The following is a 17413-nucleotide window of genomic DNA, read 5'->3' on the forward strand; positions in this document are numbered from 1 at the left end:
GTTTAGGATAGTAATAAACTTTCATATGATGTCTGACTACATATCCAGAATGGAAATTATTGTTTGGAAATTTTCACCATTAAGAAAATTTGATCTGAGTAGTATATTTCTTAGTAAGCACCATAGTATATAAATGCAGATATGCTTCAGCCACCATTGGAGCACTTTGTTTTCTGTCATGGAACAATAATTAAAACATTCAAAGACAAATTGACCCAAAATTAAATTCTGTCTGAGCTTAGGTTAGTATATTTTCTGCTGTAATGTATGCTGAAATTTCAAACAGACTATTATGTAACTACGTGAAGAAGTATTTTTGTCTGTGGGAAGAATGTCATTTTCATAGATCTGTAAATGATATTTAATTAATTGTTAAATTTATATACCACTCTACTGGCAAATACCCTTGAAGCAGCTTCATGACCCTGTGATGCATACTACAAAATTACGTGTGCTGTTTGGGAAACGTATACATTCATTCATGTGCATGCACAAATACATAGCCTTGTACGCATCTTATCATGAATAACATTACAAATGATATAACTTTTAGAAGTAATATGCTATCTGACATTCAAATATTTGGATGGGTCTTGAAAATATAGCTTTCTTAGTCGGATAATATTAAATGCTTTGAGCAATACTTTTAAATAGAAATTATTATTTATTTATAAAATGTATATCCTACTCCAAACTCTTAGCCGCTTATACAATAGAGAACAACACTGAAAATTTCCATGATACAAATTAAAAGCAATTAAATGGAATCACATGATTTTTAAAATTGCCTCTAATGAATGCAAGATAGACTGTTCTAGGAGTTCAGAAGGATCCTAGTCATAGACTTATTCCTTCAGAGTAGTGTCTTCTTGTCAAGAGTTAACTCTTTTGTATGTTTAGAATTGCCATTTATATGCATCTCTCTCCTCCAAGTCTCCTTATAAAAGTCATTTTTCTTTAGAGAAAATACGGGCCTTGTGCAAAGCAGCTCAAATATAGTTCCCATCTTTTAAAATTTGAATGATACAGATAGTCCTCGACTTATAACCACAGTTGGTAAGCAAGGCAGTTGTTAAATGAGTTGTGCCTCATTTAATGATCTTTTTGCCACAGTTGTTAAGCAAATCACTGTAGTTGTTAAATGGATCCAGCTTCCCTCACTGACTTTTCTTGTCAGAAGCCGTCTGGGAAGGTTACAGATGGTAAACACGTGACCCAGCACAATGCAACTGCCATAAATACATGCTAGTTGCCACGCACCTGAATTTTGATCACATGACAATGGTTACAATTGTTATAAATGTGAAAACCAGCTTATAAATCACTTTTTTCAGTGCCATTGTAACTTTGAATGGTGATCAGAAAAATGGTTGTAAGTCAAGGACTACCTGTACTTAATATTCCATATTACTAAAGAGGGCTATATTAGATATAATATTGTGTGTTTGTATATACATATTATATACATGAACCATATAGACCAAAATACCTTTCCCAAAATGATAGTTATCCAAAATTTAGTGGTAAAACTAAAAATAAAAGCTTTTAATCTCACCTTCTGTTAAACATTTTACAACATAAGCTGCTATTTCTACATAAATCAATAATTGATAATATTAATACAGTGTTACATGATCTAATGGAGATAGAAAGTTCTAAAGTGGTGCTTAAAAGTTTGGGAACTCTTTTGAATTTTCATTATTTCTGCATAAAATGAATCAAAAACATTATGGTTTTTTTCCATTTCATTGCAGAAAATGATCTAAAGCTATACATTTCTGTGTGGCAAAAATTGTTTTCAATTGCTGGTGTGCCCCGCCCCCAGCAATAAGTACAACTATATGTTTCCAATGACTGTTCATCAGCCCTGCACAAAGTCTTGGAGAATTGTAGCCTTTTTCTCCTTACAGAACAATTTAAGGATGTTGGTGGGTTTCCTTGCATTAACTACTTATTTTGGGTCCTCCCATAACATTTTTCAAAGATTAAAGTCAGGACTTCCCCCAAAATCAACTTCTGATAGAACCGTTCTTAGATCATTCATGTGTGTTTTGGGTAGTCTTGCTGCATGACCCACTTTCTCAAGCTTCAGTTCATGGACAGATCATCTGACAATAATGGCAAGCCATCCCTGTCCAAAGGCAATAAAGCAGGCTCACAAATGGAATAAGGTTCTTATGCTGGAATGCAGTTTTGTTTTTCAACAAATAGAACACTTTTTGTTCAAGCCAAAAGGATCTACTTTGGTTTCATCTATCCACAGAACATTGTTTAGTAGCCTTCTTGCTTATCAGTGTGGTCTTTGGCAAACTGTAGCTTGGCAACAATGTTCTTTTTGGAGAGTATGGCTTTCCTCTTACATCTTGTGAACAAATGTCATTCACTAATGCAAGACAGTTCTTTAGTTCCTTAGACATTGTCATGGGATTCTATGAGATCTCTTGAAATATTATACATCTCACTGTTGGTGTGACCTTGCTTGATTGACTACTCCTGAGGAGGATAACAATGATGTTGAATTGTCTCCATTTGTTACTCAATCTGCCTAATAAAGGGCTGGTAAAGACTAAACTCATTGGAAATAGTTTTATAACTCTTTCCAGCATGGTAAGGATCAGTAATTTCTGAGTTCCTCATAAATTTTCTTCGTTCAATCCATGACATACTTTCAAATACCTGTGTGGTAAATATCAAATTTGACAGTAAATTCTCAGAATTCTGTTCTTGAAATAAGGCAAGATCTCTCACACTCACTCCTGATTACCATCCTATTGATTGAAACACCTGACTCTAATTTTCCCTTCAAATGAACTGATAATTCTAGAGGTTCACATACTTTGGGTACATACAAATTTGTAGCTTTGTATCTATCATTTGCTCAATTATTAAATGAGCAAATGTACTGTTTTTACTCATTTGTTTAATTGTGTTCTCTAGTTTTCAGACTTGGGTGGAGAACAGGTCATGTTAAGGTAGAAATACTCAAAAGGGTTCACAAACATTACAGCTTCACTGTTCTTACATGGTAAAATATAGGTATCATTAATGAGGGCAGATTTAGAAAAAAAGAAAAATGAAGGAAAAAGAAATAATTTTAAAGGAAACTATAATTCTTACTCTTTCCCTGTAGCCAAGGATATAGAGATAGAGATGGAGATAGAGATAACAAACAAATGTTTAATTAAGAGCAAGAGATAAAGAAGTTTAATAGCCTGGATACATGAAACATATAGAAACATGCATTTTTAGATCCTTCTCCCTCAACAGGAGCATCAAGAGGTAAGACATTTTTTAGCTTCATAATTATGAAATGAATTCTCAGGACCGTTTGCAAATAACAACATAAAGATGACTAGAATCTTGATGAAACTATTGAAGCATCTTCTCTCTGACAATACTTGTTGCTGTGTTGGACATCTTACCGTTTTCTTGAACTTTTTTGACATAATCAGCAAAACATTATGAGATTTTTTTTTTACCATCCTATGCTTGAAGGTTGGGGTTTCTGTAAAAATTTCATTCTTCCCAGCAAATACAATGAATTTGGCAAGAATTGGCTGAGGCTTATCACTTGTATGAAAAACAAAAGCTGGAATGCAGAAAATCTGCTCACTATTTACCTGAAAGTCTTCAGGCAAAGCCAGTACTTTCCTGTTTTATAAAGAGAACTTTGTGCAAGTTTCCTCTGGAATTCCGATCACATATAAATTGACCCATCACGAGTGAGATTTTATAAATTCTGTTTTGTCCTGAAGAAGCTTAACAAGTTTTAATTAATTGATTGTAAATTTTAATGAACTTCCAAATGAGATGTTCTGCTCTTACTTGTATCCACTCTGGTACTTACAGTGTTAACGGTGTCTTTAATAGCCCTGATATTCTCTCAGTTCTAGGAAATAGCTAACATTTTTTTCCAGTAGCTGTCAAAACTATTGCCCTAGTTAGGAAATATGTTAACAGAACTTTCTTGGTGCCATTAAATTAATAACTCTCTCAGATTATGAAAAAAACAAAGTAAGCACTGGTTCCAGTAATATTAATTAGACTAACAAATCGTAATGCAATTATTATAGGGGGCATCAGGAAATATTGATATTTGTCTGACTGGAACAGTTATCATAATCAGAAGTTATTTTAGTCCCAACATGGGTATTTAGTGGACATATAGTACATGTATCTGTATTAATGGGGAAAATCCTTTTGGAGCATGAATGGCTCGGAGAATTGACTTTTTGAGAATTTTACTGAGGAAGTGTAAAAACAAGGCAATTGAAGAGTTTTGGAGAGATTGGAGAGGAGGTGAGAAATGTTGCTGCCAAGGAAATTATTCTGTGACAACACTGGCTTCTGGAAGGAAAATTGTGTGCATGAAACAACCCTGAACAATATTTGTTCTTTCTTCTTTTAATAAAACATTCTGTTATCATGATAATTCTCAAAAGAAGAGTAAAAAAGTCTTCCTTATACCATTGTAAAGCTTTGTCAAATAGAAGCTCTTGGGAGTGGGAGCACAAAACAAGTGCTGGAATTTATCACAGCAAAATATTTTCCGGAATTGTGTGGAGTTCCCAATTCAGAGATTAAAGAATAGAGGCACTGCCAGGAATGCATATTGTCTGCCAATTAAACTCGCATGGGGAAACTGAGGAATTATGAAGACTCAGAGAAAGCTTGTTGGACTAATTCTAAAGCTGCAGTCGTATCAGTTTACTTGAGAGTAAACCTGATTAAACTCAGCAATGCTTTTGAGTACTTATATATTCTGGAATTCTATAGGGATTAATGCATGCTTTTAAAATGCTGTTCTAATCTCAGCATTTTTGTTGCTAAATAACTAACTGGTTGAACAAGTGTTGCAGCATTGTCTGTTCAAAGAACATAAGTGTGTGTGTGTGTGTGTGTGTGTGTGTGTGTGTGAAATTTTGTGAACTTAGGGTTAATTATATACAATTAGTAAAGAGAAATCATGTTATTCTTAAATGATTGAACTATATCCATCTATATTTGGACACATTTTTAATGTGAAAGTTACCCTTGATAAGAAACTTACTTTCTTTCCTGCTAGACCCATATTGAAGCCACAGTATGTTTTAATATCAGATTTGAAGTTTGAAGAGTAAAATGTTTTTGAAAAATCACTGTATGTTAATGATATGCACTTTTCACTTTGAAAAATGTTTGAACAACATGTTTCCCTGGATAGATCTAATAGATCAGGAAATCAACTCCACAGGAAAGCTTAAATCTATTTTTAAATAAAATAAATGAAATTGGGTGTAATAACAGAATCTAGTAAATCTGTGCTGTATCTTCTTCCTCTTTTTATACTCCTATGAATTAGGGAGCTATCTGTTTCTGAATATTATGTCATTTCTCAGGACTTAAAAATGTTCTGGCCCCTTTTGTCTAGATAATGGTTCTTGCATATTTTCATCAAGGTCATCTTTCATACTCTCTATCCTGTATGACAGTACAACTTTTTATAAAACTTGCATCATTTCACTTGGTGACAAACATTGTAATTTGGTTCGTAACTAACATCGATTACTATATGAAAATATTTAAGTGTATTATAGTCAGCCAGAATGAAAACTTTATCTTGAGTTCTACAGTCGTGTAGCATGTAGTAGTTGTCCTTAAGCTTAAAGGAATAACTGATGTGTTCCTATTTATTAGCTAATCTGGTAATCAATCAAGTGTAATAAGCGTGTTTTCATACAAATACTTGTAGCAATGGAAAAATGGCTGGCCAAATTAAAAGCTTCCTAGGAGACTGAGTATTGCAAAGTTCACCTATGAGTTGTGATAAGCAGGGTTTTTGTTTTTTGTTTTTTTTTTAAAATAAAGACAAATGTGAACTTCACATAGACAGAACCTATGCTTAATAAATAAATTGGAATTGTTTATCAAATACTTAAAATTATGTACACCTATATACACTTTTAGTACCAGAAACTGGAATAGCACTGCATATCAAGCTTTTCGGTTAATGTTCCTCCTAGAAAGCGAAGAGGGAGAAAACTTCAACTTCAGAATGGATGTTTAAAGCAACGTTGTCTAATAATTAAGAAGGATGAGCTGGAGGGAAGACAATGATCCTAATTTTATGGCAGAACAAAAATATGCATAAGATCTTGGGCTAGGTATCTAATACCTTCGTATTGAATACTAGGCATCTGCTGAAAGTCAATACAGAGAAGATACGAAAAAGCTGTGTCAGATTTGATATTTATCTGTAAATTCTAGCATTCTTCATTATGGACGGTAATGACTGCTGGAGGCTGAAACACAACAATACCTGAAGAGATAGAAGATCTGTGTACCCTATATAAACAATATTAAATAAAATGGATCCAAGATTTAATTTGGCATAGAACATGTTCTCATATTTTAATGAATAATAAGCATTATTTTAAATTGATTATTTATGATATTTATAATTTTTATGTGAACCAAATTATGTGACATTAGAAAACTTGAAATCCTGACACCTAGTCTGCATTCTTACTGCTACAGCATATAAGAAGAATTTTGTTCCATATTAGGCGCTTACAAAGATGTCAGGTTTGCTCCAAAATGTACAAGCAGAAATGGGAAGTGGAGTGCTACTATGACTCAAGATTAAGAGAAATAGCTTCATTTATCTGAAAGGAGAGGAAAATGCTTCAAAGCAGTTCCTTTGCATTTTCAACTATTGCAAGATATATTTAATTCCATAAACTTGATGTCACCATTGCAGATGGAGTTGCTAGTTACCATTAATACAATGTCATTTTAAGTAATAAGTTAAACCAAGATACTCATGCTGCTAGTTTTCATTAATCATATAACATACATCCACATTTTGAACACTTATATAATTAAATGCTAATATTAATAAATAGGATTGTTTTTGTAATGACTTTAAGATGAAAAGATTAATCTGTATAATTGTGATAAATTAAAAAAAACATTAAATTCAGACAAGACAGGTTAGGCTAAATAAAAGTTTGAATTTCCCAGTACACAGGTAGGTAAGTTGATAGGTAGATACCTAGGTAATGGGAAACAAAGTGGACTGGGAATGATGTGATAAGTTTCCAGAACTCCAATGTATATCGATTGTGAGCAAAGGCATTTTATTTTTCCTTTATTCTCCTGGTATCTTAGATTCACTTTCATGAGTTAATGCAACTGCTTATAACTCTTGAAAAATATGATGTGAATGGTTGAAACTGAAGCTATAACATTTTGTAGTTACTTCATGTTTTCCATCCAATGCTACAGTCTTGGCAGTTGAAGCACAACTGCTCAGATTGAGTAGGGGGAGGTGACTGTTGAACTGTTGGTGAGAATTCAGTCCAATGCATGTCTAATTGCCATGGGAAGAAGATCCCATCTTTACTTCAGAACCATTTCATTGATAAATGGCTATGGCCCTTTCCCATTACTCCCTGCATCTGCTGTTGATTAAAGGGGGAGGGGCTGCAAGACTAAACAATACAAATTTAACTTGGTACCATGATATGGCTCTTTTTTAAATTCAACAATACATAAAAATAAAGCATAGTATTTATACGAAGGAGGAACATTAATAAAATGTGCACATAATAAAAATATGCTATTATTGTTGTTTCCACCATACAAATTGTAGAGCAAGTTTGCAGCTTGTTACATTTGATTTATTCTTTTGTAATCAACTTGTGAAAGATTTGCCCGATGAAAGAGTTGCCCGATGAAAGAGATGCCCAAGTAACTTCCCTATTAAATACTACTAATTACAGAATTTATTCATGATCAAAGTCAAGTTTTCATATTACACAAGTATTACAGTGTGAGAGATATAGTAATGCATCTGTTAAAGAAAGTTAATTTATAGTTTTCTTTAAAAATACATTAACAGAAAAAGGAGTCCTGAGAAGGATGAGAATACCTTTGTCAATCAGTCTGATTTTAATATTGCCATGCATATAATAGAAAAATAAGAAAAATATACTGACATATACAAATGAATTGTATTGGATGTTTTAATGTATTGTGATTGTGAGTGTCAAATGAAAGGCCTGGAGAGAATACCTTCTATTGGTTGTATTGTAAATAGATAAGAAAGTTTACCACTATAACATCATTACTCAGAAATGCAGTGTAACATTATAATTAACTTTTCATATTTGGGCCAGGAATAATACTTGTCAGATTGATGCTTTCTGTATGTAAGTGAAAGGTAAGTATGTTAAATAATTCTGTATTTATAGAATTGTACATAGTTCATTATTTTATAGTACTGCACATCATCATAAATGATATCTCTGACTACTGGAGAGATCCAGTTTGGTGTAATGATTAAGGCACTATACATTATTAGGAAACAAGGAGACCCAATCCTCCTTTAGGCACAGAAGCCAACTGGATGACTTTAGGTTAGTCACTTAGTCTGACCCACCTCATATAATTATCATGGGGAAAATAACATTATGTACACTTTGAATTGCACCAAATAAATGTGAAATATAAAATAGATGAATGGATATTGAAGAGATTCTTGGGAATTAGATCTGAGAGTTTACAAATTTTATTGTGGTTGTATAAGCCGTAACATTGCTATGAAATAGAACTCTCATAGGAAGAAAAACAGACCTTCACAATATTTAGAGAACAAAAATTTAATGCTCTTTAATTCTTCTTTATCTTTTAAGAGAGAAGAGTTGGCTCTGGCATTTTCCAAATTCTAGTCTTGTGACTTATTTTGCTACTGTAAAAAAAACCTAAAAATTTGAATATATATAAAACAAAATTTATATATATAAAACAACTATGCAAAATATGTGTGCTAATTATCTTACACTGAGCAGCAGTCTCTCTTTTCCTGCATTTAGCCCATGGTTCTGTTTTTATTTCCTATCCTTGTTTGCTGTCTAAATATGAATCCAAGTATCAGTGGTGAGGTTTCTGAGTCATAACAGAGCAAATGTGATGAACTCGGAATATCTGAACCTTACTCATTTTATGGTAGCCAACCCTTTCCTGCTGTGCAATATGTTAGATTGGTTGAAATATTGGAGATAATCAGCTTCCTGCCAAAGAGAGAAGCACCCTTTTTACGTAATAACATGGTGAAGCTAAAGCAATCTGAGTATAGTGGGAATCAATGTCTAATGTATTTGGAAGCCTTCATACTAGAGAAACATTGCTTAATGAAATGATTCCAGTACTGTTGGATATATTGGACAGCGACAGTGAAAACAGTGACAATATCTAGTGTTAAAGCAGTACTTCTGTAACAATACAACTAAAGTAACCCTTTAGTAGGGATATATGCTTGGAAAATAGTATATATGTAACCATAAGCTTAATAGGCTATGTTATTAAAGCGATACAAATATGGTGCAATCCTCAAATTGACTGTTGTGTAGTATAGTAGTGCTAGTTCCTGAGCAGTTGAATTGTTCCTACAGTATATAGTTGATTGGCAGTGCATAGGTGTAAGGGGAAACATTTTTAAAAAACTTTGTGCTTTTTTAGTTATGTCATAAATGTTTTGGATGAAGGTGGTGCTGTGGATGTAGCCTATCTGGATTTTAGCAAAGCATTTTGATACAGTTCTACATAAGATCCCAATGTGGTTGTTAATGTCTGGACAGAGATCAGTTACCAAGTCTTAGATCGCGTTCTGTTCAGTGTGTTTGTAAATGATGTAATAGAAGAATTGCTAGATAAGGATTGTCTTTTTGCTGATGACACAAAAGTATGTAATAGAGTTGATGTTCCTGGGGGTATTCGTAACATGGAAAATGATTCGGCATTGCTGGAAAATTGGTCAAAAATGTGGAAACTGTAGTTCAATCTAATATTAGGGAAAAAGAATCCTCTGGCAGGGTACAATGTTGGAAGTACAGTGTTAGAGTGAACAACAGAAGAAAATGATTTAGGTGCATAGCAGATAAACTGTAAAATGAATAAATAGTGTGGCCAGGCAGCTGTGAAATTCTGGGATGCATCACTAGAGGGATTACCAGCAGGAAAAAGGAGATCCTTATTCCACTATATAGGGCTTTAGTTAGACCCCATTTGAAATATTGGGTCCAGTTCTAGACCTCACTTTAAAAAAACATATTGATAAGATCGAGTGAGTCTGGAGACTGGCAAAAAAAATGGTGAGGGACAACACATATCAGGAAAGATTAGATGATATGTACAACCTGGAGGACATCAGGGAAATGGGTGACATGATTGAAATCTTTAAATATATTAAAGAGTATTAATAAGGCTATAGAAGGCAGTATTTTCAATATTAAGCAATAATAAAAAAACACTGGGGCATAATCTGATAGGAGGGAAGTTCAAAAGTAGTGTCAGAAAGTATTACTTCACAGAAAGAATAGTGGAAGCTTGGAATCAATTTCTAGCAGAGGTAGTGAGTCAATCATCAGTAACTTAAGCTTAAACATGCTTGGGATAAACACATGTTCATCATCTGAAAAAATTACAAAAATTAAAATAAATAATAATAATTTTAAAACTCAAAGGACAACTCAATCGACCAGTAGGTTTTTTCTGCTGTAAGTTTTCCATGTTTCTACATGCATACATACATACACACACATACATATTTATATTTCTTTTTTTGTCTGAATATAAATCCTATCTGAGCTATCTTGTTTTACTTTCTTATCTCCAATATTAATAAAACAGTCGTCCAGCATGTACAAATTAACCAGTTAGCTTTCATTTATTGTTTTCTTAATATATTCAGAACTATCAAGCTCTTTGGAATGGAATCTGATTATCATACTTAGAATTTAATTAAGTTAATTATATTGCTTAATTTCAGTTTTAATCAGTACTTTTCAACTTGGCAATTGGACCTCAACCCACAGAATTCCCTAGCCAGCATGCTTTTTTGCTGTATATAAAACTGGCCATTGTGTCCAGAATGGATTTTGGATTCTCATTCTGTCATATATGCTAGTGGCTAGACTATACAACTTTATATTTCTCTTTTAGAAGTAAGCAGTGCTCAATTCACTGGGACTTATTATATAGTTAATACATAAAATTATAGGCAAAGATTAATAAAAAGCTACATAGACGGTTTTCTGTACTCCAGAAATATTTTTTTAGCAGCATAGCATCTTATTAATTGAACATTAGGAGAAGGGGATATTGTTTTCACAGTTTAAAGAGCACGAAGGACTGTAGGGATAGGGAAAATTGAAATGTTATATAAAGGTTATTTATCAAGCATAATCCTGCTTTATTATTATGGAATTGAGTTAAGAGTACAAAGCTTTCAAATTTTTAATACTTATAAATGTCATTTACAGTTTGGGGAAGGGATTGTTGAAGTTTATACTCATTCATTATAGCAAGAATAATAAATGAAGGGTTTACTTTCTGGACTTAAAAACATAATTTTCAATATTTTTATTATTCTGAGAAAGGGGGAAAATGAAAACCTCTTGGGGTGAGTGGCAAATATCTCAAAGTTGTTTATGTTTTTTTTAACAAAATCTGATTTATATGAGCTGATGTGAGTAATTGATTATGCTCAGTATCTCAGTTGCCATGTGTTTCTGTGAAATATATCTTGGTCCTTCTCTTGTGTATTAAGCTGTTTCCTTTATATCAACTTATCAAAGAATTAAATTCTCATAAGTTGCATATTGTAGTGTTTACCTTTAAAATGATAGCAACAATCCAGTTTTTGGTATCTTTAATTTCTCAAACTTTGGTTTAATATTAATTTAATTTAATATAAAATATTTGCATAAAAGCTATCAAAGAAGATACTGAAAATAAATTATGTAGAATGGCAACAGAATTGGTGTTTTTTATTTTTGTACAGTAATACATTTTTTTAAATTAAAGTTTTGCTTGAATTAGGGCTGCTCTTCAACCTAAAGCAGGAACTGTGCATGGTTCATTCACAGGGTTCAATTTCTTGAATACTCATAATTTAAAATTGTATACGTTAGTTAAGGTATCAAATCAAATTATAAAAAGCCTTTATGAACCTCATAAACCAAATGATAGAGATGTAACTGTGTCTGAACGTTGCATAGATACAAAATTTAATAGAAGAAAATTGCATGTTCATGTTTTGAAACTGGAGTGAAAACATCTGGAACATTAAGTTTCTTTAATGTGTAGTCATTATTTGATTCTGCTACTTTAATTGATTCTATTACTCGAATGCTTCTTTCTTTTTCCCATACATTAATGTGATACACTAAAACTAAACAGATGTCATCTGTAAGTTTTCTCACTGTCCATTTATGTAGTTGAAAGGACCATAGATTTCTACTTCAGAAACTTTCAGCCTTTGAAAAATTGCTTAACACTGTATTTACCTAAAAGAAACATATCCCTAAATTTAGAATAACTGGAATACTGCCCTTTCAGAATGAAGGCGATACAGAAATAATTCATTGTTAATGATGTCATTGACTTTACATAATGACTTAAAGTCCACCAGGATTGTTTATTTTCATGCTTGGTTAGTAAAGTAGCACCGAATCACAAAAAGCGCTCTAGCTTAATTCCAGGATCAGTTTGAAACTACTTTTCTTTCAGGATAGTTTATTTTACTTTCCCAATAGGAATAGGTAGAAACAAAGTTTAAAGCCTGAACAGAAATTTTGGAGTTGATTGGCTGATTTTCATCCCTTTGTGTCACTGCAATTTTCTGTTCCGTTATACTGTACTCCTATTCCAGGGCAACTGACATGACATGCAACACCCGTGTACATATCTGTATATAAATGTGAAACAACCTGAGATTTTCAAGGTGGTTTACTGGGGGGATGTCTCCCAGTTTTCTTTTAGGTAGATTATCTAAATTTAATAGCAAACACCCCATTGTTAATATAAGAATATAATGTATTATAAATATAGAACCTGTTACCTTATCTTCCTATTGTTAAATGTAGATCTCTGGTAGCATTGCAATTAAAATAGTTGCTTTCAGTAATTACATGGCTTCAAAAACTTTTTTTAAAAAATTAGCTTTCAATGCCCTGTTTTAATCAAGATATATGCTCACCTAGAATTGAATAATCCTTTATTTAGCTTCTCTTCAGGGTTCTGACAAGGCTGACAAGGCTTTTTCCCTTATTCTGCCAATTCTTTTTTTTATTTTCATGAAATATTTTAAGTTAAAATGAAGTTATTCAAAATTGTTTCTGTCACTGATTAACTTCATCAATTATTTTTTGTGAAATATTTTTTTAAAAAATGTAGACTTAACAAAAAAATATTGCCAAGAATATTTTAAAATACATCCAATTTTTCAATGTAAAGTAAGTTTGAAGCAGATTGCTTAACTGAACGGTGATTCAAACGTAGTTGCTAGTTATATGCTAGTCATATGGCTGGTCTATTCCATTTTCCACAAGAATAGAAATATTCCTGATGGGTAAAGATAATTACTTTTAAAACGGTGCCTAATTTTTATATAAAGATGGGGTCTAGAGTCCTTGGAACTTAAATCTGATGAATTCACCGCACAATCTAAATGACTTGGGAAGACTCATCTTTATAAATTTTGTATTTTGATTATCTTTTTTATTGGGAAATGTTTCAGAGTTTGCCTTTGAACAGAAGCACTTTTGCTTCACATCTGTCAGAATCAACTTTCAGTCCTAGATTGAAGCAAATATATTGCAGTTGATCTTCACAGACTGGTTATGAGATGTTCTTCTCTAGATTATACCACTAAGATTTTTTCAACTGAAGAAATAGGTAGGTAGAAACTACCTAATCTGAAATTTTTTACATGCAATTAAATGAGATTCTTAGAGTGGCTGTATACATAGTCTACTGTGACTTATGCTAGTTATTTTTAAAAAGGAAAACTTGTACAGAAAATATATCTTAGCACAGATATATAAATGAATAGGTATATCACTGATATATAATCTCAGTATTATAGTTGGAAGGTTATTATTGTATATGCACATAGGGAACTTCTGGCTCTTTGTTATAATGATACTTAACTATTATGTGTGGTCCTTGGGCAACAATTGTGCTATTTGGGAGAAGAAGTCCTTTTTCTGTAGTAAAATTCTAATTTCAATTATGGTATGAAATTGATAAATGTGAATTGTTACATAAACATTTTTACCCTGTTCTCCAAATACCTACATTTGTTTAATAAGCTTATTTAATAAGCTGAGGTGAATTTTAGTGAGATTTTTTTTTATCATACTTGTTTCCAAAGAAATCTTTTAACTGATGTGGAAGAGGGCAAGGTGATATACCCTGTGATGTTCTTGATTGACAATTCTTTTGCTTCCTGGTAGGTGGAGCCATTACGCTTAGTATAAGGACTCAGTTGTAGTCTGAAGGAAGAGGAAGACTACTATTAAAAGAACTGCTGGTAAGTTTATCTTTCTTTGGTACAGATCTTACAAAAGATGGTGCAGAGGACTTGCCTCATGTCAGAACTGAAGACTTCTTACTAAGACCTTTCAGGAATCATGCAGTAGAAGCATTAGCAATGACTTGTATCCACAAAGTAAATATTCTATAGATTACTTGATACACTTCTTAGAGAGTATATGGGGAGGCTTTGGAGATTTGTGAGGTTTACTAGTCACTTGTATTTTACATGCAGGTGCAGGTTGAAGTACTTGCCAGCTTCATCTTTTGGTTAATAGGAACTATGATGTAGTTAGAGACTGTCCTTGGCGGGAGAGAGAGAGAGACTAATTGTGTTTCTGTCCATATTATTCGGGGTGAACATCGTGTACAAATGAATTTGTACAATAAAATAACTTAGATTACCAATAATATTTTTGCATATCTGCATACAGAGTGATATGATTGTTTCAGCACTAAATATTGGTTGTGTTTCCAAAGTGATTTGAATCTAGTCTGTCCACCTTCTCTTTAAAATGCATCCTATTGGGGAGCCTGTGATTTGCCTTGTAATATGAGTCAAATCCTTGATTGACTGGTTGATTAGGTTGATTTCTAACAACCACATAGATAGATTTTCTCCTTTCTTCATTTTCTCCAGTCAACTCCTTATTTGCACTGAGTTTATCAGTATAGTGTGGCGTTATAGGTCTGTTAGTGGCTGAAACTGCTTCTCTTCCTTCCCCTAATATCTGTCCTTTCTGCATTGTTTTTAGTTGGACAGTGTGGCACAATAATATCAATTGTGTTTGCGAGAAATACACTTTAATACACTAAAATGGGTGAAATCTATATTCATTTGGGGGTTTTTTTCTCTTTATATTCAAATTGGTTGAACTGCATCTAAAAACAGCCTAAGATGAATAGTGTGTCATGATAAGATTGAACTGGTATGCAGTAACCTAAGAATTGTAAAAATAAATAGAAGTTGTCTATATTTGGTTTGAAAAAAAAAGTATAGCTGGCTCTGTCAGTTACAATGTACTTTGGTATGAAAGAGAAGGAAGAATTGGAAAGTTTTAGCAAATGATAGGTCTTAGCCATGATGTAATTTTCATTCCATTTTTAAAGGATTGTGTAGTACTAGTCTTGTGGAATACAGTATAATCAGTAATATTGGTTCCAAATACATACGAAAACATATTGTGATAGAGCAGATTCACATATTATTGAATCTGTCTTGAAGAAAAACTTTCAAAAAATTATATGAAAATGGCTTAGAAATATTAAGATTTCCTAGTACTAATGTCATGTTTGAAAGGAAAAATCTATGCTTTGAAAAAGATTTACTGGTTTTTCCAGCTGAGATTCTGGACTCATTTGAAGCCAGGTCTGTAGAGACAAATAAGATGGTTATATCACTAATACCTATCCTTAATTCAGCTAATAAACTTTTCAGAAAAAATGGTACAAATGTATAAATGATGAGATTATTTGGTATTGCTCCATCAGTATGTCATCAGATTTTTAACAATGATTTGTTATAGCTTTGACATTTATTAAATACAACTTTAAAATCTCTAATATCTGATACTGCAGCTGTTCATGTCTAGATTGTAGACAAATATACTTGAGAACCATGACTTTTACACAGGTATCAAAATCCTGTGTAATATTCCAGAGGGTAGACTTTATTGCCTCTGCTGTTTTAGAGATGTAGTAGAGACAATCAGATAGCATTTGGAAGATGGAATATAGTGGAAAAATTGAAAATGCTGACCTTGGTACATATATAGGAATTTAATCTGCCAGCCCTGCAGCAGGAAATGGGTCCTGGAGTCATTGTAGCTGGTTCTATGAGATTGTCAGGATATTATGCAGCTGCTGTAAAAAAAGACAAACTCAATCCTTGTGGGGGAAAAACTGTTGATGTAGGCAAACCTAGTTCAGTGGAGTTAAACATTATATTGCAAATCTGGTAAAGTTCAGAAATGGTGCTCAGAATAATTACCAGGTAAACACATTTTTTTAAATGAAGAAAGACTCCCGCTTTGTGTCTTAAAATGTTGATGCATTTTCAGTGACCTAATCCTCCATAGATGCCTAGGGATTAGGTCATCCCAGCAATGCTCTTTTAGGAAAGGAATATGTGCTGTTAGGGCTGGCTGCTTTGGTGCCTACCACTCTTATTTTCTTTTAATGCATTTTTGAATGCCTTAAGAGTTTATTCAGATCCGTTAAAATAACAGGAGTTTTTTGAAAAACTCTTTGCACTGTAACAAAAGGCAGAACAAACAGGATGACTGAGTAGTGAAAATAGCAGCAGATAAGTATTAGACATGTTTTTCTTATTATCTTTTTAAGAAAAATCTCTTCAATAGTAGATGAAATAATAAAAAGTAAATTGGAGGCTGATATAAATAAAGAATTAAGAATCGCTTGCCATACTAAATGAATTCACATTTTGGATTTTAGAGTATTTTATTCTATGGTCCTGAAGAATTCTGGTGTATAATTTTTCAGAGTTAATGGCAACAAATGAAAGACTGAGAATGTACAGTTCAATAAAGTGGACAAATGTTTTCCCTTCAAAAAAGGTAAAACAGAGGATGCAGCCAACTGTCAAACAAATGAGTAGTTTTCTAGGCTAAAAATGGAGCTGGTCCAGTTACTTTGCTAATTAAACTATTAACTACAGATAGTCCTTGATTTACAGCAGTTCATTTACTGACCATTTAAAGTTACAACAGCACTGAAAAAAGCAATACATGACTATTTTTCCACACTTGTGACCGTTGCATTACCCCATGGTGACTTACATTGAGATGCTTGACAACTGGTTCATATTTATTTATTCATCAGTTAAGTGAACTGGTGTCCCGGAGTCATGTGAACCCTTTTTGCAACCTTCTGACGAGCAAAGTCAATGGGGAAGCCAGATTCACTTAACAACTCTGTTACTAATTTAATTGGAGTTATTCACTTAACAAATGTGGCAAAAAGTTGTACAATGGGGCAAAGCTCCCTTAACAAATTTCTCACTTAGAAACATAAATTTTGGGCTCAGTTGTGGTTG

General features: G+C 32.8%; 1 protein-coding gene across 1 annotated transcript in view; it reads left to right on the forward strand.

Annotated features, from left to right (window-relative positions):
- CRIM1 (cysteine rich transmembrane BMP regulator 1) overlaps positions 1-17413 on the forward strand; it is a 146792-nt gene that overhangs the window by 17459 nt on the left and 111920 nt on the right. The window lies entirely within an intron of this gene.

The sequence above is a fragment of the Vipera berus genome, assembly GCF_964194415.1.
Source record: "Vipera berus genome assembly, chromosome: 1".
Classification (NCBI taxonomy): domain Eukaryota; kingdom Metazoa; phylum Chordata; class Lepidosauria; order Squamata; family Viperidae; genus Vipera; species Vipera berus.